The following is a 23,781-nucleotide window of genomic DNA, read 5'->3' on the forward strand; positions in this document are numbered from 1 at the left end:
ACACACACAGTGACACACACACACAGACTGACACACACACACACAAACACAAACAGACACACACACAGTGACACACACACACAGACAGACACAGTGACACACACAGTGACACACACACACAGACTGACACACAGACACACACACAGAGATACACACACACACACACACACAAACACAAACAGACACACACACACACAGACACACACACACACACAGACACACACACACAGACACACACACTCACACAGACACACACACTCACACAGACACACACACACACACACAGACACACACACACACACACAGACACACACACACAGACACACACAGACACACACACACACAGACACACACACACACAGACACACACACACAGACACACACACACACACACAGACACACACACACACAGACACACACAGACACACACAGACACACACACACACACACACAGACACACACACAGACACACACACACAGACACACACACACAGACACACACACACAGACACACACAGACACACACAGACACACACAGACACACACACAGACACACACACACAGACACACACACACAGACACACACACACAGACACACACACACAGACACACACACACAGACACACACAGACACACACAGACACACACAGACTGACACACAAACCACCACTCACCGATCGACCAATGAGTGACTCCCAGACTTGACCGCCCTGCACTCCTCCTCGTGTCCTGGCAGTGAGTTGTCCACCTTCACGACCCCAGCGGTGGACGCCGAGGTGGACGCCGAGGTGGATCGCAGCGAGCGGAAGCAGACGGATCGATCGTAGGGGTGGAGTTGGCAGCAGTGAGACACAGATGCCATGTGGGACAGAGCCTCCGTGTCTGAGCAGACCTGGTCCTCTAGAGCGAACTCCTAGAGAGACACACACAGTGAGACACAGAGACAGACAGAGAGAGAGACACAGAGAGACACAGAGAGACACAGATGCCATGTGGGACAGAGCCTCCGTGTCTGAGCAGACCTGGTCCTCTAGAGCGAACTCCTAGAGAGACACAGAGACAGAGAGACAGAGAGACACAGAGACACAGAGAGAGAGACACACACAGTGAGACACAGAGAGAGAGAGAGACACACACACAGAGACACACACAGAGAGAGACACACAGAGAGACACAGAGAGACACAGATGCCATGTGGGACAGAGTCTCCGCGTCTGAGCAGACCTGGTCCTCTAGAGCGAACTCCTAGAGAGACACAGAGACACAGTGAGAGAGACACACACAGTGAGACACAGAGAGAGACAGAGAGAGAGAGAGAGACAGAGAGACACAGAGACACACAGAGAGACACAGAGAGACACAGATGCCATGTGGGACAGAGCCTCCTTGTCTGAGCAGACCTGGTCCTCTAGAGCGAACTCCTGGTGGTGGTGGTGGGTGAGTGACTGAGTGACTGACTGAGTGACTGAGTGAGTGACTGACTAAGTGACTGAGTGAGTGACTGAGTGACTGACTGACTGAGTGACTGAGTGACTGAGTGAGTAACTGACTGACTGACTGAATGACTGACTGACTGACTGAGTGAGTGAGTGAGCGAGTGGGTGAGTGACTGACTGACTGAGTGACTGAGTGAGTGACTGACTGAGTGACTGAGTGAGTGACTGACTAAGTGACTGAGTGAGTGACTGAGTGACTGACTGACTGAGTGACTGAGTGACTGAGTGAGTGACTGACTGAGTGACTGAGTGACTGAGTGACTGATTGACTGAGTGACTGACTGAGTGATTGACTGACTGACTGACTGAATGACTGAGTGACTGACTGACTGAGTGACTGACTGAGTGAGTGAGTGACTGAGTGAGTGACGGACTGAGTTAGTAACTGACTGACTGACTGAGTGACTGACTGAGTAACTGACTGACTGACTGAGTGACTGACTGACTGACTGATTGAGTGACTGACTGACTGAGTGACTGAGTGACTGACTGAGTGACTGACTGACTAACCACCTGACCCACTGACTGACTCACTCACCTGTTCCATGAAGCAGGTTTTCGCGTGGTCAGAATCACAACAATTGGTGACTGACTGACTGAGTGACTGACTGAGTGAGTGACTGACTGACTGAGTGACTGACCGAGTGACTGACTGACTGAGTGACTGACTGACTCGCTCACCTGTTCCATGAAGCAGGTCTTCTCGTGGTCAGCATCACAGCATTTGGTGACTGACTGAGCAAAGTGGAGAGCTGCTGATGAGACGTTCAAGAAGGAAGCGTCGTTGATGCGCTGAGCCAGCCCAATCATGATCCTGCACACACACACACAGACACACACACACACACAGACACACAGACACACACACACAGACACACAGACACACACACACAGACACACACACACAGACACAGACACACACACACAGACACACACACACACACAGACACACACACACAGACACACACAGACACACACACACACACAGACACACACACACAGACACACACACACAGACACACACACACAGACACACACACACACACACACACACAGACACACACACAGACACACACACACACACACAGACACACACACACACACACAGACACACACACACAGACACACACACAGACACACACACACGCAGACATACACACACACACACAGACACACACACACAGACACACACACACACACAGACACACACACACAGACACACACACACAGACACACACACACACAGACACACACACACACAGACACACACACAGACACACACAGACATACACACACACAGACACACACACACACACAGACACACACACAGACACACACAGACACACACACACACACAGACACACACAGACACACACACACACATAGATACACACACACACACAGACACACACAGACACACACAGACACACACACACACATATATACACACACACACAGACACACACACACACACATAGACACACACACACAGACACACACAGACACACAGACACACACACACACACACAGACACACACACAGACACACAGACACAAACACACAGACACACACACACAGACAGACAGAGACACACACACAGACACACACACACACACAGGGCGTTAACCACTCTCCCACCCACTCACCCACCCACCAACCCACTCATCCACCCATTCACTAACCCACCCACTCACCCACCCACCCACCCACTCACTCACTCCCTCGCTCACCCACTCACCCACTCACTCACCCACCCAATCACCCCCCACTCACCCACTCACTCGCTCACCTATTCACCCACCCACTCACTCACCCAACCACTCACCCACCCACTCACCTACTCACTCACTCACCCATCCACTCACCCACTCACCCACCCACTCACCCACTCATTAACAAACCCACTCACCCACCACTCTTTGCCTGTGTGTGTCTGTGTGTGTGTGTGTGTCTGTGTGTGTGTCTGTGTGTGTGTGTGTCAGTGTGTGTGTGTGTCTGTGTGTGTGTGTGTGTGTGTCTGTGTGTGTGTCTGTGTGTGTGTCTGTGTGTGTGTCTGTGTGTGTGTCTGTGTGTGTGTGTGTCTGTGTGTGTCTGTGTGTGTGTGTCTGTGTGTGTGTCTGTGTGTGTGTCTGTGTGTGTGTGTGTGTGTCTGTGTGTGTCTGTGTGTGTGTCTGTGTGTGTGTGTGTGTCTGTGTGTGTCTGTGTGTGTGTGTGTCTGTGTGTGTGTCTGTGTGTGTGTCTGTGTGTGTGTCTGTGTGTGTGTCTGTGTGTGTGTCTGTGTGTGTGTCTGTGTGTCTGTGTGTGTGTCTGTGTGTCTGTGTGTGTGTCTCACCTATCAGCGAGCTTCTCCTCACCCAGCCGGTGAGCGTCAACGCACAGACGGTGAGCTCGGAGCTCCGCTTCGTGCACATCCATCCTGAAGTCACTTATCTGGTGAGTGAGTGAGTGGGTGAGTGAGTGGGTGAGTGGGTGAGTGAGTGAGTGGGTGAGTGAGTGGGTGGGTGGGTGAGTGGGTGGGTGGGTGAGTGAGTGGGTGAGTGGGTGAGTGAGTGGGTGGGTGAGTGGGTGAGTGAGTGGGTGAGTGAGTGGGTGAGTGAGTGGGTGAGTGAGTGGGTGGGTGAGTGAGTGGGTGGGTGGGTGGGTGGGTGAGTAGGTGGGTGGGTGAGTGGGTGGGTGGTTGGGTGGGTGAGTGAGTGGGTGGGTGGGTGAGTGAGTGAGTGGGTGAGTGGGTGGGTGAGTGGGTGGGTGGGTGGGTGGGTGAGTGGGTGGGTGAGTGAGTGGGTGGGTGGGTGGGTGAGTGGGTGGGTGGGTGGGTGAGTGGGTGGGTGAGTGAGTGGGTGAGTGGGTGAGTGAGTGGGTGGGTGAGTGGGTGAGTGAGTGGGTGAGTGAGTGGGTGAGTGAGTGGGTGAGTGAGTGGGTGGGTGAGTGGGTGAGTGAGTGGGTGAGTGAGTGGGTGAGTGGGTGAGTGAGTGGGTGAGTGAGTGGGTGAGTGAGTGGGTGAGTGGGTGGGTGAGTGAGTGGGTGAGTGGGTGAGTGAGTGGGTGAGTGAGTGGGTGAGTGAGTGGGTGAGTGGGTGAGTGAGTGAGTGAGTGAGTGGGTGAGTGAGTGGGTGGGTGGGTGAGTGGGTGGGTGGGTGGGTGGGTGAGTGGGTGGGTGAGTGAGTGGGTGAGTGAGTGAGTGAGTGGGTGAGTGAGTGGGTGGGTGGGTGAGTGGGTGGGTGGGTGGGTGAGTGGGTGGGTGAGTGAGTGGGTGAGTGGGTGAGTGAGTGGGTGGGTGAGTGGGTGAGTGGGTGAGTGAGTGGGTGGGTGAGTGGGTGAGTGAGTGGGTGAGTGAGTGGGTGGGTGGGTGGGTGAGTGAGTGGGTGGGTGGGTGAGTGAGTGAGTGGGTGAGTGGGTGGGTGAGTGGGTGGGTGAGTGGGTGGGTGGGTGGGTGGGTGAGTGGGTGGGTGAGTGAGTGGGTGGGTGGGTGGGTGGGTGAGTGGGTGGGTGAGTGAGTGAGTGAGTGGGTGGGTGGGTGGGTGGGTGAGTGGGTGGGTGGGTGAGTGAGTGGGTGAGTGGGTGAGTGAGTGAGTGGGTGAGTGAGTGAGTGGGTGGGTGGGTGGGTGAGTGGGTGGGTGGGTGGGTGGGTGGGTGAGTGGGTGGGTGGGTGGGTGGGTGAGTGGGTGGGTGGGTGGGTGAGTGGGTGGGTGAGTGGGTGGGTGGGTGAGTGAGTGGGTGAGTGGGTGGGTGGGTGGGTGAGTGGGTGGGTGAGTGGGTGGGTGAGTGAGTTGGTGGGTGAGTGAGTGGGTGGGTGAGTGGGTGAGTGAGTGGGTGGGTGGTTGAGTGAGTGGGTGAGTGGGTGAGTGGGTGGGTGGGTGAGTGGGTGGGTGGGTGGGTGAGTGGGTGGGTGGGTGGGTGAGTGGGTGGGTGGGTGGGTGAGTGGGTGGGTGAGTGAGTGGGTGGGTGAGTGAGTGGGTGGGTGGGTGGGTGAGTGGGTGGGTGAGTGGGTGAATGAGTGGGTGAGTGGGTGAGTGGGTGAGTGGATGGGTGGGTGAGTGGGTGGGTGGGTGAGTGGGTGAGTGGGTGGGTGGGTGGGTGAGTGGGTGAGTGGTTGGGTGAGTGGGAGATGGGGAAAAATATCATCAGAATCTTACTATAGATTGAGTCTCTATGTATCTCTATGAGTCTCTATGTATCTCTATGAGTCTCTATGTATCTCTATGAGTCTCTATGAGTCTCTATGTATCTCTATGAGTCTCTATGAGTCTCTATGTGTCTCTATGAGTCTCTATGTGTCTCTATGAGTCTCTATGAGTCTCTATGTATCTCTATGAGTCTCTATGTATCTCTATGAGTCTCTATGTATCTCTATGAGTCTCTATGAGTCTCTATGTATCTCTATGAGTCTCTATGAGTCTCTATGTATCTCTATGAGTCTCTATGAGTCTCTATCTGTCTCTATGAGTCTCTATGTGTCTCTATGAGTCTCTATGAGTCTCTATCTGTCTCTATGAGTCTCTATGAGTCTCTATGTGTCTCTATGAGTCTCTATGAGTCTCTATGAGTCTCTATGTGTCTCTATGAGTCTCTATGAGTCTCTATGAGTCTCTATGTATCTCTATGAGTCTCTATGAGTCTCTATCTGTCTCTATGAGTCTCTATGTGTCTCTATGAGTCTCTATGTATCTCTATGAGTCTCTATGAGTCTCTATGAGTCTCTATGTGTCTCTATGAGTCTCTATGAGTCTCTATGAGTCTCTATGTGTCTCTATGAGTCTCTACGTATCTCTATGAGTCTCTATGAGTCTCTATGAGTCTCTATGAGTCTCTATGTGTCTCTATGAGTCTCTATGTGTCTCTATGTGTCTCTATGAGTCTCTATGAGTCTCTATGTGTCTCTATGAGTCTCTATGAGTCTCTATGTGTCTCTATGAGTCTCTATGTATCTCTATGAGTCTCTATGAGTCTCTATGTATCTCTATGAGTCTCTATGAGTCTCTATCTGTCTCTATGAGTCTCTATGTGTCTCTATGAGTCTCTATGAGTCTCTATCTGTCTCTATGAGTCTCTATGTGTCTCTATGAGTCTCTATGAGTCTCTATGTATCTCTATGAGTCTCTATGAGTCTCTATGAGTCTCTATGTGTCTCTATGAGTCTCTATGAGTCTCTATGAGTCTCTATGTGTCTCTATGAGTCTCTATGTATCTCTATGAGTCTCTATGAGTCTCTATCTGTCTCTATGAGTCTCTATGTGTCTCTATGAGTCTCTATGTATCTCTATGAGTCTCTATGAGTCTCTATGAGTCTCTATGTGTCTCTATGAGTCTCTATGAGTCTCTATGAGTCTCTATGTGTCTCTATGAGTCTCTACGTATCTCTATGAGTCTCTATGAGTCTCTATGAGTCTCTATGTGTCTCTATGAGTCTCTATGTGTCTCTATGTGTCTCTATGAGTCTCTATGAGTCTCTATGTGTCTCTATGAGTCTCTATGTGTCTCTATGAGTCTCTATGAGTCTCTATGAGTCTCTATGAGTCTCTATGTATCTCTATGAGTCTCTATGTGTCTCTATGAGTCTCTATGAGTCTCTATGTGTCTCTATGAGTCTCTATGAGTCTCTATGAGTATCTTTGAGTCTCTATGTATCTCTATGATTCTCTATGAGTCTCTATGAGTCTCTATGTGTCTCTATGAGTCTCTATGTGTCTCTATGAGTCTCTATGAGTCTATATGTATCTCTATGAGTCTCTATGAGTCTCTATGAGTCTCTATGAGTCTATATGTATCTCTATGAGTCTCTATGAGTCTCTATGAGTCTCTATGTGTCTCTATGAGTCTCTATGAGTCTCTATGAGTGTCTCTATGTGTCTCTATGAGTCTCTATGAGTCTCTATGTGTCTCTATGAGTCTCTATGAGTCTCTATGAGTCTCTATGTGTCTCTATGAGTCTCTATGAGTCTCTATGAGTGTCTCTATGTGTCTCTATGAGTCTCTATGAGTCTCTATGTGTCTCTATGAGTCTCTATGAGTGTCTCTATGTGTCTCTATGAGTCTCTATGAGTCTCTATGTATCTCTATGAGTCTCTATGAGTCTCTATGAGTCTCTACGAGTCTCTATGAGTCTCTATGAGTGTCTCTATGTGTCTCTATGAGTCTTTATGAGTCTCTATGAGTCTCTATGAGTCTCTATGTATCTCTATGAGTCTCTATGAGTCTCTATGAGTCTCTACGAGTCTCTATGAGTCTCTATGAGTGTCTCTATGTGTCTCTATGAGTCTCTATGAGTCTCTATGTATCTCTATGAGTCTCTATGAGTCTCTATGAGTCTCTACGAGTCTCTATGAGTCTCTATGAGTGTCTCTATGTGTCTCTATGAGTCTCTATGAGTCTCTATGAGTCTTTATGAGTCTCTATGAGTCTCTATGAGTCTGTGTGAGCACTCACAGCTCCACAACAACGTTGCACCATTGAGAGGTATTTGGATATTAAATCTCTCATCTGTCCCATCGCTGCCTTGGGGAAGCGTCGGCCAAATTCATAGGCCACCCTAGACAGACACACAGACACACACAGACACAGAGACACACACACAGACACACACAGACACACAGACACACACACAGACACACAGAGACACACAGAGACACACACACACAGACACACACACACACAGACAGACACACACACAGACACACACACAGACACACACACAGACACACACACACAGACACACACACACACAGACACACACACACACAGACACACACACAGAGACACACACAGACACTCACACAGACACACACACACAGACACACACACATACACACACAAACACACAGACACACACACAGACACACAGAGACACACAGAGACACAGAGAGACACACAGAGACACACATAGACACACACAGAGACTTAGTAGGTGAGTGAGTGGGTTAATGAGTGAGCGGGTGAGTGGATGATAGAATGAATGAGTGAGTCTGTGTGTCTCTCTGTGTCTCTGTGTGTCTCTGTGTGTCTCTGTGTCTCTCTGTGTCTCTGTGTGTCTCTGTGAGTCTCTGTATGAGTCTGTGTGTCTCTGTGTGTCTCTGTGTGTCTCTGTGAGTCTCTGTATGAGTCTGTGTGTCTCTGTGTGTCTCTGTGTGTCTCTCTGTGTCTCTGTGAGTCTCTGTATGAGTCTGTGTGTCTCTGTGTGTCTCTGTGTGTCTCTGTGTGTCTCTGTGAGTCTGTGTGTCTCTGTGTCTCTGTGGGTCTCTGTGTATCTGTGTGTCTCTCTGTGTGTCTGTGGGTCTCTGTATGAGTCTGTGAGTCTCTGTGTGTCTCTGTGTGTCTCTGTGAGTCTCTGTGTGTCTCTGTGTGTCTCACTGTGTGTCTCTGTGTGTCTCTGTGTGTCTCTGTGTGTCTCTGTGAGTCTCTGTGTGTCTCTGTGTGTCTCTGTGAGTCTCTGTGAGTCTCCGTGTGTCTCTGTGAGTCTCTGTGTGTCTCTGTGTGTCTCTGTGTGTCTCTGTGAGTCTCTGTGTGTCTCTGTGAGTCTCTGTGAGTCTCTGTGTGTCTCTGTGAGTCTCTGTGTGTCTCTGTGTGTCTCTGTGAGTCTCTGTGAGTCTCTGTGAGTCTCTGTGTGTCTCTGTGAGTCTCTGTGTGTCTCTGTGAGTCTCTGTGTGTCTCTGTGTGTCTCTGTGAGTCTCTGTGAGTCTCTGTGAGTCTCTGTGTGTCTCTGTGTGTCTCTGTGAGTCTCTGTCTGTCTCTGTGTGTCTCTGTGAGTCTCTGTGAGTCTCCGTGTGTCTCTGTGAGTCTCTGTGTGTCTCTGTGTGTCTCTGTGAGTCTCTGTGTGTCTCTGTGTGTCTCTGTGTGTCTCTGTGTGTGTCTCTGTGAGTCTCTGTGTGTGTCTCTGTGTGTCTCTCTGTGTCTCTGTGTCTCTGTGTGTCTCTGTGAGTCTCTGTGTGTGTGTCTGTGTGTCTCTGTGTGTCTCTGTGTGTCTCTGTGAGTCTCTGTGAGTCTCTGTGTGTCTCTGTGTGTCTCTGTGAGTCTCTGTGTGTGTCTCTGTGTGTCTCTCTGTGTCTCTGTGTCTCTGTGTGTCTCTGTGAGTCTCTGTGTGTGTCTCTGTGTGTCTCTGTGTGTCTCTGTGAGTCTCTGTGTGTCTCTGTGTGTCTCTGTGTGTCTCTGTGTGTCTCTGTGAGTCTCTGTGTGTCTCTGTGTGTCTCTGTGAGTCTCTGTGTGTCTCTGTGAGTCTCTGTGTGTCTCTGTGTGTCTCTGTGAGTCTCTGTGTGTCTCTGTGAGTCTCTGTGGGTCTCTGTGTGTCTCTGTGAGTCTCTGTGGGTCTCTGTGAGTCTCTGTGAGTCTCTGTGTGTCTCTGTGAGTCTCTGTGGGTCTCTGTGTGTCTCTGTGAGTCTCTGTGAGTCTCTGTGTGTCTCTGTGAGTCTCTGTGAGTCTCTGTGAGTCTCTGTGTGTCTCTGTGAGTCTCTGTGAGTCTCTGTGTGTCTCTGTGAGTCTCTGTGAGTCTCTGTGTGTCTCTGTGGGTCTCTGTGTGTCTCTGTGAGTCTCTGTGAGTCTCTGTGGGTCTCTGTGTGTCTCTGTGAGTCTCTGTGTGTCTCTGTGAGTCTCTGTGAGTCTCTGTGTGTCTCTGTGTGTCTCTGTGAGTCTCTGTGAGTCTCTGTGTGTCTCTGTGGGTCTCTGTGTGTCTCTGTGAGTCTCTGTGTGTCTCTGTGAGTCTCTGTGTGTCTCTGTGGGTCTCTGTGTGTCTCTGTGAGTCTCTGTGTGTCTCTGTGTGTCTCTGTGAGTCTCTGTGTGTCTCTGTGAGTCTCTGTGGGTCTCTGTGTGTCTCTGTGAGTCTCTGTGAGTCTCTGTGAGTCTCTGTGTGTCTCTGTGAGTCTCTGTGGGTCTCTGTGTGTCTCTGTGAGTCTCTGTGAGTCTCTGTGGGTCTCTGTGTGTCTCTGTGAGTCTCTGTGAGTCTCTGTGTGTCTCTGTGAGTCTCTGTGAGTCTCTGTGTGTCTCTGTGAGTCTCTGTGAGTCTCTGTGTGTCTCTGTGTGTCTCTGTGAGTCTCTGTGTGTCTCTGTGTGTCTCTGTGAGTCTCTGTGAGTCTCTGTGTGTCTCTGTGGGTCTCTGTGTGTCTCTGTGAGTCTCTGTGAGTCTCTCTGAGTCTCTGTGAGTCTCTGTGTGTCTCTGTGGGTCTCTGTGTGTCTCTGTGTGTCTCTGTGTGTCTCTGTGAGTCTTTGTGGGTCTCTGTGTGTCTCTGTGGGTATCTGTGAGTCTCTGTGAGTCTCTGTGAGTCTCTGTGAGTCTCTGTGGGTCTCTGTGTGTCTCTGTGGGTCTCTGTGTGTCTCTGTGAGTCTCTGTGAGTCTCTCTGAGTCTCTGTGAGTCTCTGTGAGTCTCTGTGGGTCTCTGTGGGTCTCTGTGAGTCTCTCTGAGTCTCTGTGAGTCTCTGTGAGTCTCTGTGGGTCTCTGTGAGTCTCTGTGTGTCTCTGTGAGTCTCTGTGTGTCTCTGTGAGTCTCTGTGAGTCTCTGTGTGTCTCTGTGGGTCTCTGTGTGAGTCTCTCTGAGTCTCTGTGAGTCTCTGTGAGTCTCTGTGGGTCTCTGTGAGTCTCTGTGTGTCTCTGTGAGTCTCTGTGTGTCTCTGTGAGTCTCTGTGTGTCTCTGTGTGTCTCTGTGTGTCTCTGTGAGTCTTTGTGGGTCTCTGTGTGTCTCTGTGTGTCTCTGTGAGTCTCTGTGTGTGTCTCTGTGTGTCTCTCTGTGTCTCTGTGTCTCTGTGTGTCTCTGTGAGTCTCTGTGTGTGTCTCTGTGTGTCTCTGTGTGTCTCTGTGAGTCTCTGTGTGTCTCTGTGTGTCTCTGTGTGTCTCTGTGAGTCTCTGTGTGTCTCTGTGTGTCTCTGTGAGTCTCTGTGTGTCTCTGTGAGTCTCTGTGTGTCTCTGTGTGTCTCTGTGAGTCTCTGTGTGTCTCTGTGAGTCTCTGTGGGTCTCTGTGTGTCTCTGTGAGTCTCTGTGGGTCTCTGTGAGTCTCTGTGAGTCTCTGTGTGTCTCTGTGAGTCTCTGTGGGTCTCTGTGTGTCTCTGTGAGTCTCTGTGAGTCTCTGTGTGTCTCTGTGAGTCTCTGTGAGTCTCTGTGTGTCTCTGTGAGTCTCTGTGAGTCTCTGTGTGTCTCTGTGTGTCTCTGTGAGTCTCTGTGAGTCTCTGTGTGTCTCTGTGGGTCTCTGTGTGTCTCTGTGAGTCTCTGTGAGTCTCTGTGGGTCTCTGTGTGTCTCTGTGAGTCTCTGTGTGTCTCTGTGAGTCTCTGTGAGTCTCTGTGTGTCTCTGTGTGTCTCTGTGAGTCTCTGTGAGTCTCTGTGTGTCTCTGTGGGTCTCTGTGTGTCTCTGTGAGTCTCTGTGTGTCTCTGTGAGTCTCTGTGTGTCTCTGTGGGTCTCTGTGTGTCTCTGTGAGTCTCTGTGTGTCTCTGTGTGTCTCTGTGAGTCTCTGTGTGTCTCTGTGAGTCTCTGTGGGTCTCTGTGTGTCTCTGTGAGTCTCTGTGAGTCTCTGTGAGTCTCTGTGTGTCTCTGTGAGTCTCTGTGGGTCTCTGTGTGTCTCTGTGAGTCTCTGTGAGTCTCTGTGGGTCTCTGTGTGTCTCTGTGAGTCTCTGTGAGTCTCTGTGTGTCTCTGTGAGTCTCTGTGAGTCTCTGTGTGTCTCTGTGAGTCTCTGTGAGTCTCTGTGTGTCTCTGTGTGTCTCTGTGAGTCTCTGTGTGTCTCTGTGTGTCTCTGTGAGTCTCTGTGAGTCTCTGTGTGTCTCTGTGGGTCTCTGTGTGTCTCTGTGAGTCTCTGTGAGTCTCTGTGAGTCTCTGTGTGTCTCTGTGGGTCTCTGTGTGTCTCTGTGTGTCTCTGTGTGTCTCTGTGAGTCTTTGTGGGTCTCTGTGTGTCTCTGTGGGTATCTGTGAGTCTCTGTGAGTCTCTGTGAGTCTCTGTGAGTCTCTGTGGGTCTCTGTGTGTCTATGTGGGTCTCTGTGTGTCTCTGTGAGTCTCTGTGAGTCTCTCTGAGTCTCTGTGAGTCTCTGTGAGTCTCTGTGGGTCTCTGTGGGTCTCTGTGAGTCTCTCTGAGTCTCTGTGAGTCTCTGTGAGTCTCTGTGGGTCTCTGTGAGTCTCTGTGTGTCTCTGTGAGTCTCTGTGTGTCTCTGTGAGTCTCTGTGAGTCTCTGTGTGTCTCTGTGGGTCTCTGTGTGAGTCTCTCTGAGTCTCTGTGAGTCTCTGTGAGTCTCTGTGGGTCTCTGTGAGTCTCTGTGTGTCTCTGTGAGTCTCTGTGTGTCTCTGTGAGTCTCTGTGTGTCTCTGTGTGTCTCTGTGTGTCTCTGTGAGTCTTTGTGGGTCTCTGTGTGTCTCTGTGGGTATCTGTGAGTCTCTGTGAGTCTCTGTGAGTCTCTGTGAGTCTCTCTGAGTCTCTGTGAGTCTCTGTGTGTCTCTGTGGGTCTCTGTGTGTCTCTGTGTGTCTCTGTGTGTCTCTGTGAGTCTTTGTGGGTCTCTGTGTGTCTCTGTGGGTATCTGTGAGTCTCTGTGTGTCTCTGTGTGTCTCTGTGAGTCTCTGTGTGTCTCTGTGGGTCTCTGTGTGTCTCTGTGAGTCTCTGTGTGTCTCTGTGTGTGTCTCTGTGTGTCTCTCTGAGTCTCTCTGTGACTCTGTGGGTCTCTGTATGAGTCTGTGTGTCTCTGTGTGTCTCTGTGAGTCTCTGTGTGTCTCTGTGTGTCTCTGTGTGTCTCTGTGTGTCTCTGTGAGCCTCTGTGTGTGTCTCTGTGTGTCTCTGTGTGAGTCTCTGTGTCTCTCTGTGACTCTGTGGGTCTCTGTATGAGTCTGTGTGTCTCTGTGTGTCTCTGTGTGTCTCTGTGTGTCTCTGTGAGTCTCTATGTCTCTGTGTGTCTCTCTGTGACTCTGTGTGTCTCTGTGTGTCTCTGTGAGTCTCTATGTCTCTGTGTGTCTCTCTGTGACTCTGTGGGTCTCTGTATGAGTCTGTGTGAGTCTCTGTGAGTCTGTGTGTCTCTGTGTGTCTCTCTGAGTCTCTCTGTGACTCTGTGGGTCTCTGTATGAGTCTGTGTGTCTCTGTGTGTCTCTGTGTGTCTGTGTGTCTCTGTGTGTCTCTGTGTGTCTGTGTCTCTGTGAGTCTCTCTGTGTCTCTGTGTGTCTCTGTGTGTCTCTGTGAGTCTCTGTGTGTGTCTCTGTGTGAGTCTGTGAGTCTCTGTGTGTGTCTCTGTGTGTCTCTGTGTGTCTCTGTGTGTGTCTCTGTGTGAGTCTGTGGGTCTCTGTATGAGTCTGTGTGTCTCTCTGTGTGTGTCTCTGTGTCTCTCAGAGTCTCACCTCTGCTTGAACTGGAAGCCCAGGTCGTCGTACTTGGAGCAGAGCGATGACGAACACAACTCTGGCTGATCGTCGACGGTGACGTTTCCGTGAGTTGACACCTCGTCAAAGCAGACAATCCTTTCTCGGCCGTCCAGAGCGCAACAGCGAGACACGTCCGGCAAGCCGGAGAGCCACATCTCGTCACGGCAAAGCTGGTCATGCAGAGCGTGACGCTGGGGGTGGTGGTGGTGGTAGTGGTGGTGGGGGGGGTGGGGGTGGGGGTGGGGGGGTGGGGGGGGGGGGTGGGGGGGGGGGGGGTGGTGGTGGGGGGGGGTGGGGGGGTGGTGGTGGTGGTGGTGGTGGTGGTGTTGGAGGTGGTGGTGATGATGATGATGGTGGTGATGATGATGATGGTGGTAGTGGTGGTGGTGGGGGTGGTGGTGGTGGTGGAGGTGGTGGGGGGGGGGTGGGGGGGTGGTGGTGGTGTTGGAGGTGGTGGTGATGATGATGTGATGATGATGATGGTGGGTGTGATGGTGGGGTATGATGATGATGGTGGTAGTGGTGGTGGTGGGGCAGGTGGTGATGGAGGTGGTGGAGGGTGGTGGTGGGGGGGGTGGTGAGGGTGGTGGGGGGGTGGTGGTGGGTGGGGGGGGGGGTGGTGGTGGTGGGGGGTGGTGGGGGTGGGGGGTGGTGGTGGTGGTGGGTGGTAGGTGATGATGGTGGTCGTGATGATGATGAATGGTGTGAGTGGTGGTGAAGGTGGTGGGTGGTGGTGGTGGTGGAGGGGTGGTGGAGGTGGTGGGGGATGGTGGTGTGTGTTGGTGGAGGTGGTGGTGGTGTGGGGGTGGTGGTGGGGGAGGTGGGGGGTGTGGTGGTGGTGGGGGGGGTGGTGGTGGTGGGGGGGGGTGGGGGGTGGGGGGGTGGTGGGGGTGGGTGGTGGGTGGGGGTGGTGGTGGATGGTGGTGGTGGTGGTGGTGATGATGATGATGGTGGTATGTGGTTGGTGGTGGGGTGGTGGTGGTGGGGGTGGTGGTGGTGGTGGGGGTGGTGGTGGGGGGGGGTGGTGTGATGATGGTGGTGATGATGATGGGGTAGTGGTATGATGATGATGGTGGTAGTGGTGGTGGTGGGGGTGGTGGTGGGTGATGGTGGTGGTGGGGGGGGGGGGTGGTGATGATGGTGGTGATGATGGTGGTTATGATGGATGATGGTGGTAGTGGTGGTGGTGGGGGTGGTGGTGGTGGTGGAGGTGGTGGTGGGGGGGGGTGGGGGGGTGGTGGTGGGGGGGGGTGGGGGTGGTGGTGGTGGTGGGGGTGGTGATGATGATGGTGGTTATGATGATGATGGTGGTAGTGGGTGGTGGTGGGGGGTGGAGGGTGGTGGGTGGGTGGGGGTGGGGGGGTGGTGGGGGGGGTAGGGGGGTGGTGGTGGGGTGGGGTGGGGGTGGTGGTGGTGGTGGTGGTGGGGGTGGTGATGATGATGGTGGTTATGATGATGATGGTGGTAGTGGTGGTGGTGGGGGGGTGGGGGGGGGTGGTGATGGTGGTGAGGGTGGTGAGAGATGGTGGTGGTAGATGGGAGAGAGAGATGGTGATGATGGTATGAGTGGTGATGGTGGTGTGGTGGTGGTGGTGAGTGGTGGATGGTGGGGGGAGTGGGGGAGGTGGTGGTGATGATGATGATGGTTTATGATGATGAATGGTGGTCATGGTGGTCGTGGTGATGGTGATGATGATGATGATGGTGGTAGTGGTGGTGGAGGGTGGTGGTGGTGGAGGTGGTGGTGGAGGTGGTGGTGGGTGGGGGAGGAGGTGATGGTGGGTGGACGGTGGTGACGGTGGTGGACGTGGTGATGGTGGGTGAAGGTGGTGGTGGTGGTGGAAGTGGAGGTGATGGTGGAGGCGGTGAAGGTGGTGATGATCGAGGGTGGTGGTGGTGGAGGTGGTGGTGGAGGTGGTGATGATGGTGGGGGGTGGTGGGGGTGGTGGTGGTGGTGGACGTGGTGATGGTGGTGGACGTGGTGGTGATGATCGAGGTGGTGGTGGTGGAGGTGGTGGTGGTGGTGGTGGAGGTGGTGGTGGACGTGGTGATGGTGGTGGACGTGGTGGTGATGATCGAGGTGGTGGTGGTGGTGGAGGTGGTGGTGGTGGTGGTGGAGGTGGTGGTGGAGGTGGTGATGATGGTGGGGGTGGTGGGGGTGGTGGTGGTGGTGGAGGTGGTGATGGTGGTGGACGTGGTGGTGATGATCGAGGTGGTGGTGGTGGAGGTGGTGGTGGTGGTGGTGGAGGTGGTGGTGGTTATTGATGGTGATGATGGTGGGGGTGGTGGGGGTGGTGGTGGAGGTGGTGGTGGTGATGATGGTGATGATGGTTGGGGGTGGTGGGTGGTGGTGGTGGTGGTGGACGTGGTGATGGTGGTGGACGTGGTGGTGATGATCGAGGTGGTGGTGGTGGAGGTGGTGGTGGGTGTGGTGGAGGTGGTTATGATGGTGATGGTGGTGGAGGGGGAGAGAAAACGGAGATAATTATTGAGTCGAACGTTTTAAGAGACTCATAGAGATGCATGCCGGGTCCGAAAGCACGAAGAACAACCCAGAGCCCAGGCCTCTGATGGCAAGGCCCCAACTCTTAGTGGCAAGCTCCAGTCTCAGCAGCAGCGTCTCCAACTCCTCCTCTGAGTGAGCTGCTATTACCAAATCATCGGCATGCATAACGTGGTTGACCAATAGGGAGGCATCCCTTGATCGCACCCGGGCGTCGATCAGCCTCCCGTTGTATCTGTACCAAATGGAGATTCCCCCGGTACAGCTATTGAAGGCTTCACGAACTACGTGGTCAAAATAGATGTTAAATAATGTGGGAGCCAGAGGACATCCCTGTCGCACCCCAAGGTGTACAAGGAAAGGCTCCGACTCCCGGCCACGTAGTTTTACCCGGGCCCGCTCACCATCATGAAGGTCCTTAATGATCGTGAGCAGAGGGTCAGGGACTCCGAAAGCACGAAGAACAACCCAGAGGCCAGGCCTACTGATGGTATCATAGGCCTTGACCAGGTCAATAAAGCAGAGATGTAGGTCTTGTTGGAATTCCCTACACCTCTGCTGTAGCAGACGGACAGAAAACATGGCGTCTGTGCAGGACCGCCCTTTCCTGAAACCGCATTGGGGCTCCGCAAGCCTCTCCTCAGCGTGCCTGGCAAGGCGATGTTGAATAATCCTTGCCAGGACCTTTCCCGGCCTCACACTGAGGAGTGAGATGCCCCTGTAGTTGTTACAGTCTGTGCGGTCCCCCTTCTTAAAGAGGGGGACCACCAGGGCATCCTTCCAATCCTGTGGAACCCGTCCAGTGGTCCAGACTGTTGTTACGATGTCATGTAGGGCATTCTGTGCACAAACGCCACCCTCCCTCAGCATTTCGCTTGGGAGATCATCTCTGCCCGGTGCCTTTCCTGGTCTCAGACTCTGGATCGCCTTCAGTACTTCCTCAACAGATGGCACCTCAGCCAGCCACTCACAGGGGGTGACCTCCTCCAATATTTGAGGCACCGCAGCCTCAGCAGGGTCATCCCCACTTTGTGCCACGATGTTTTCCTGGCTGAGAGATGTCCCCTCCTTAACCACGACCACCACTCCTCGCCTCCGGTTGATGGGAAGGCGAGCCCAAAGTAGCCTGGGGCTTACAGCTTCCCACACCTCACCGCCACGCTCCCACGCCCCCTTCATTCTTTTGTTCAGAAGAAGAGCCACTCCCCTGTTTGTTTGGCAGTCTCCTGCCCCGAATGGAGGACTGTCCACCCCCTCATGGTGGCAGGAGCCAGAGCCGGTCCACCGGACCTCCTGAATGCCGCAGAGATCCAGGCGGTACCGGTCCAGCTCCCGACAGAGGAGTGGCAGCCTCTCCTCTGAGCACACTCACACAATGACCAGTACACCGGACCTCCTGAATGCCACAGAGATCCAGATGGTACCGGTCCAGCTCCCGACAGAGGAGTGGCAGCCTCTCCTCTGAGCACACTCACACAATGACCAGTATACCGGACCTCCTGAATGCCACAGAGATCCAGATGGTACCGGTCCAGCTCCCGACAGAGGAGTGGCAGCCTCTCCTCTGAGCACACTCACACAATGACCAGTACACCGGACCTCCTGAATGCCGCAGAGATCCAGGCGGTACCGGTCCAGCTCCCGACAGAGGAGTGGCAGCCTCTCCTCTGAGCACACTCACACAATGACCAGTACACCGGACCTCCTGAATGCCACAGAGATCCAGGTGGTACCGGTCCAGCTCCCGACAGAGGAGTGGCAGCCTCTCCTCCTCCGCAGTGAGCGTTCGAACATTCCACGTGTCCACACGAAGTGGCTTTTCGTTGTTTCTGGAGGAGCCCCGAGGGTGAAGATTCAATCTCAATTGGGGTTTGGCCAGGAGACGTCATAGACGCCTGTCCCCCCGGGGCCTCCGGCACAAGCTGATTAGTTAGATATTTAAGTTTAATTGGTGGTTTGGTGGTAATTAATTGAAGGTGGAGGGGTTACCAGCCCATCGCACCCGTCCAGAGCCCACGTTTAGCCGCTGTGGTGGTCACATCGCGATGAGGGGAGAGGCCAATGGGCATTGGCCCTCCCCCCACAGCATTGTCCACGACAGAGTTGCCACCATCACCAACTCCACCACTGCCATCACCACCATCACCACCATCACCACCACCATCACCACCACCACCATCACCTCCTCAACCACCATCACCCCCACCATCACCACCATCAACACCACAACCCTCACCATCACCACCCCCATCACCATCACCCTCACCCCCATCACCACCCTCACCACCTCCACCATCACCCCCAACATCACCACCCTCACCATCACCATCACCACCTCCATCATCACCATCACCACCATCACCACCACCACCATCACCACCATCACCACCACCACCACCATCACCACCATCATCACCACCATCACCACCATCACCACCACCACCCCCACCCCCACCACCACCACCACCACCATCACCACCACCACCACCATCCTCACCTCCTCCAGGAAGCAGGAGCCATCGTTGCGCTGAGAGCAACATTTGCGGGTGATGAGGGCGAAGTGATGGGAGACCTCCTCCACCTGCTCAAACGTTGCCTGAGGAACCCTCTGGGAGTACTTGACAATCAGTCTGGAGGGGGGGGGTGGGGGGGGTGGGGGGGGGTGGGGGGGGGGTGGGGGGGGTGGGGGGGGGGTGGGGGGGGGGTGGGGGGGGTGGGGGGGGGTGGGGGGGGGTGGGGGGGGTGGGGGGGGGTGGGGGGGGGGGGTGGGGGGGGTGGGGGGGGGGTGGGGGGGGGGGTGGGGGGGGGGTGGGGGGGGTGGGGGGGGTGGTGGTGATGGTGGTGGTGGTGGGGGTGGTGGTGATGGTGGGGGGGTGGGGGTGGTGGTGAGAGATGGTGGTGGTGGTAGATGGGAGAGAGATGTTGGTGATGATGATGGTGGGGGTGGTGGAGGTGGTGATGGAGGTGGTGGTGGTGGTGGTGATGATGGTGGTGGTGGTGGTGGTGGTGGTGATGGTGGTGGTGATGATGGTGGTGGTGGTGGTGATGGTGGTGGAGGTGGTGATGGTGGTGGTGGTGGTGATGATGGTGGTGGGGGTGGTGATGGTGATGGTGGTGAGGGTGGTGGTGGGGGTGGTGATGGAGGTGGTGGTGGTGGTGGTGGTGGTGGGGGTGGTGGTGATGGTGGTGGTGGTGGTGGTGGTGGGGGTGGTGGTGATGGTGGTGGTGATGGTGGTGGGGGTGGTGATGGTGGTGGTGGTGGTGGTGGTGGGGGTGGTGGTGGTGATGATGGTGGTGGTGATGGTGATGATGGTGGTGGTGGGGGTGGTGGTGGTGGGGGTGGTGGTGATGGTGGTGGTGGTGGTGGTGGGGGTGGTGGTGGTGATGATGGTGGTGGTGATGGTGATGATGGTGGTGGTGGGGGTGGTGGTGGTGGGGGTGGTGGTGATGGTGGTGGTGGTGGGGGTGGTGGTGGTGATGATGGTGGTGGTGATGGTGATGATGGTGGTGGTGATGGTGGTGGTGGTGGTGATGGTGGTGATGGTGGTGGTGATGGTGCAGGAGATTTACATAGAGACACGGGGTGTGAGCTCCATCATCATCATCAGTAGTATCATCATCATCAGTAGTAGTATCATCATCATCAGTAGTAGTATCATCATCATCAGTAGTAGCATCATCATCATCAGTAGCATCATCATCATCAGTAGTAGTATCATCATCATCAGTAGTATCATCATCATCAGTAGTAGTATCATCATCATCATCAATAGTATCATCATCATCATCAGTAGTATCATCATCATCATCAATAGTATCATCATCATCATCAGTAGTATCATCATCATCATCAGTAGTATCATCATCATCAGTAGTAGTATCATCATCATCATCAGTAGTATCATCATCATCAGTAGTAGTATCATCATCATCAGTAGTAGTATCATCATCATCACGTATCTCTATGTGTCTCTATGAGTCTCTATGAGTCTCTATGGGTCTCTGTGAGTCTCTGTGAGTCTCTGTGAGTCTTTGTGAGTCTCTATGAGTCTCTATGAGTCTCTATGAGTCTCTGTGAGTCTTTGTGAGTCTCTATGAGTCTCTATGAGTCTCTATGAGTCTCTATGAGTCTCTGTGAGTCTTTGTGAGTCTCTGTGAGTCTCTATGAGTCTCTATGAGTCTTTATGAGTCTCTGTGAGTCTCTATGAGTCTCTATGAGTCTCTATGAGTCTCTATGAGTCTCTGTGAGTCTTTGTGAGTCTCTGTGAGTCTCTATGAGTCTCTATGTGTCTCTATGTGTCTCTATGAGTCTCTATGAGTCTCTATGTATCTCTATGAGTCTCTATGAGTCTCTGTGAGTCTTTGTGAGTCTCTATGAGTCTCTATGTGTCTCTATGAGTCTCTATGAGTCTCTATGTGTCTCTATGTATCTATATGAGTCTCTATGTGTCTCTATGTGTCTCTATGTATCTATATGAGTCTCTATGTATCTCTATGAGTCTCTATGTGTCTCTATGAGTCTCTATGTATCTCTATGAGTCTCTATGTGTCTCTATGAGTCTCTATGTGTGTCTCTATGAGTCTCTATGTATCTCTATGAGTCTCTATGTGTCTCTATGAGTCTCTATGAGTCTATGGTCTCTATGTGTCTCTATAGTCTCTATGTGTCTCTATGAGTCTCTATGTACTCTCTATGTGTCTCTATGAGTCTCTATTGTCTCTATGAGTCTCTATGTGTCTCTATGAGTCTCTATGTATCTCTTGAGTCTCTATGTGTCTCTATGAGTCTCTATGAGTCTCTATGTGTCTCTATGAGTCTCTATGTATCTCTATGAGTCTCTATGTATCTCTATGTGTCTCTATGAGTCTCTATGAGTCTCTATGTAGTCTCTAATGAGTCTCTATGTGTCTCTATGAGTCTCTATGAGTCTCTATGAGTCTCTATGAGTCTCTATGAGTCTCTATGTGTCTCTATGAGTCTCTATGAGTCTCTATGTGTCTCTATGAGTCTCTATGTGTCTCTATGAGTCTCTATGTGTCTCTATGAGTCTCTATGTGTCTCTATGAGTCTCTATGAGTCTCTATGAGTCTCTATGTGTCTCTATGTATCTATATGAGTCTCTATGTATCTCTATGAGTCTCTATGTGTCTCTATGAGTCTCTATGTATCTCTATGAGTCTCTATGTATCTCTATGAGTCTCTATGAGTCTCTATGAGTCTCTATGTATCTCTATGAGTCTCTATGTATCTCTATGAGTCTCTATGAGTCTCTATGTATCTCTATGTGTCTCTATGTATCTATATGAGTCTCTATGTATCTCTATGTGTCTCTATGAGTCTCTATGAGTCTCTATGGGTCTCTGTGAGTCTCTGATGAGTCTCTGTGAGTCTTTGTGAGTCTCTATGAGTCTCTATGAGTCTCTATGAGTCTCTGTGAGTCTTTGTGAGTCTCTATGAGTCTCTATGAGTCTCTATGAGTCTCTATGAGTCTCTGTGAGTCTTTGTGAGTCTCTGTGAGTCTCTATGAGTCTCTATGAGTCTTTATGAGTCCTGTGAGTCTCTAGAGTCTCTATGAGTCTCTATGAGTCTCTATGAGTCTCTGTGAGTCTTTGTGAGTCTCTGTGAGTCTCTATGAGTCTCTATGTGTCTCTATGTGTCTCTATGAGTCTCTATGAGTCTCTATGTATCTCTATGAGTCTCTATGAGTCTCTGTGAGTCTTTGTGAGTCTCTATGAGTCTCTATGTGTCTCTATGAGTCTCTATGAGTCTCTATGTGTCTCTATGTATTCTATATGAGTCTCTATGTGTCTCTATGTGTCTCTATGTATCTATATGAGTCTCTATGTATCTCTATGAGTCTCTATGTGTCTCTATGAGTCTCTATGTAGTCTACTATGAGTCTCTATGTGTCTCTATGAGTCTCTATGTATCTCTATGAGTCTCTAGCTATGTGTCTCTATGTGTCTCTATGTATCTATATGAGTCTCTATGTATCTCTATGAGTCTCTATGTGTCTCTATGAGTCTCTATGTATCTCTATGAGTCTCTATGTGTCTCTATGAGTCTCTATGAGTCTCTATGTGTCTCTAGAGTCTCTATGTGTCTCTATGAGTCTCTATGTATCTCTATGTGTCTCTATGAGTCTCTATGTGTCTCTATGAGTCTCTATGTGTCTCTATGAGTCTCTATGTATCTCTATGAGTCTCTATGTGTCTCTATGAGTCTCTATGAGTCTCTATGTGTCTCTATGAGTCTCTATGTATCTCTATGAGTCTCTATGTATCTCTATGTGTCTCTATGAGTCTCTATGAGTCTCTATGTATCTCTATGAGTCTCTATGTGTCTCTATGAGTCTCTATGAGTCTCTATGAGTCTCTATGAGTCTCTATGAGTCTCTATGTGTCTCTATGAGTCTCTATGAGTCTCTATGTGTCTCTATGAGTCTCTATGTGTCTCTATGAGTCTCTATGTGTCTCTATGAGTCTCTATGTGTCTCTATGAGTCTCTATGAGTCTCTATGAGTCTCTATGTGTCTCTATGTATCTATATGAGTCTCTATGTATCTCTATGAGTCTCTATGTGTCTCTATGAGTCTCTATGTATCTCTATGAGTCTCTATGTATCTCTATGAGTCTCTATGAGTCTCTATGAGTCTCTATGTATCTCTATGAGTCTCTATGTATCTCTATGAGTCTCTATGAGTCTCTATGTATCTCTATGTGTCTCTATGTATCTATATGAGTCTCTATGTATCTCTATGAGTCTCTATGTATCTCTATGAGTCTCTATGTGTCTCTATGAGTCTCTATGTATCTCTATGAGTCTCTATGTGTCTCTATGAGTCTCTATGAGTCTCTAGAGTCTCTATGTGTCTCTATGAGTCTCTATGAGTCTCTATGTATCTCTATGTGTCTCTATGTATCTATATGAGTCTCTATGTATCTCTATGAGTCTCTATGTATCTCTATGAGTCTCTATGTGTCTCTATGAGTCTCTATGTATCTCTATGAGTCTCTATGTGTCTCTATGAGTCTCTATGTATCTCTATGTGCTCTATGAGTCTCTATGAGTCTCTATGAGTCCTCTATGTGTCCTCTATGAGTCTCTATGAGTCTCTATGTGTCTCTATGAGTCTCTATGAGTCTCTAGGTCTCTATGAGTCTCTATCTCTAGAGAGAAACTCACAGGAGGTTGAATCTGTCTGTCCCCCAGCAGTTGACTCATTTTGCACCACCACTCCGACTTTGCGTGAACTTTCTCCAATTGAAACTTAAGACTCGGCCACCTAAGAGAGCAAAGAGGCAGAGAGAGACACACAGAGAGGACAGAGAGAGAGAGAGACACGATAGTACCACACATCACCCACCACCTCTCCACTCACCACTCACACAGCCACCACCACTCCACCACTCGCCACCACCCACCATCACCACCTCACCACTCACCCACCTCAGCCCCCCACTCACTCCCCTCACACT

The 23,781-nt window shown here is 51.5% G+C and overlaps 1 long non-coding RNA gene across 2 annotated transcripts; it reads right to left on the minus strand.

Annotated features, from left to right (window-relative positions):
- Positions 1–992: 992 nt before the first annotated feature.
- Positions 993–23,577, minus strand: LOC144955614 (uncharacterized). 2 transcript variants are annotated; one of them, XR_013641736.1, is made up of 7 exons: positions 23,489–23,577; positions 18,800–18,932; positions 13,776–13,990; positions 7,919–8,021; positions 3,829–3,926; positions 2,178–2,310; positions 993–1,043 (listed from the first exon to the last, which is right to left on the minus strand). It is a non-coding gene; the product is annotated as an uncharacterized LOC144955614 (long non-coding RNA). The 2 variants fall into 2 exon arrangements; XR_013641735.1 differs by lacking the exon at positions 993–1,043 and adding an exon at positions 1,351–1,421.
- Between the last annotated feature and the right edge of the window lie 204 nt (positions 23,578–23,781).

This window comes from Lampetra fluviatilis, unplaced genomic scaffold, assembly GCF_964198595.1.
Source record: "Lampetra fluviatilis unplaced genomic scaffold, kcLamFluv1.1 SCAFFOLD_735, whole genome shotgun sequence".
Lineage (NCBI taxonomy): Eukaryota > Metazoa > Chordata > Hyperoartia > Petromyzontiformes > Petromyzontidae > Lampetra > Lampetra fluviatilis.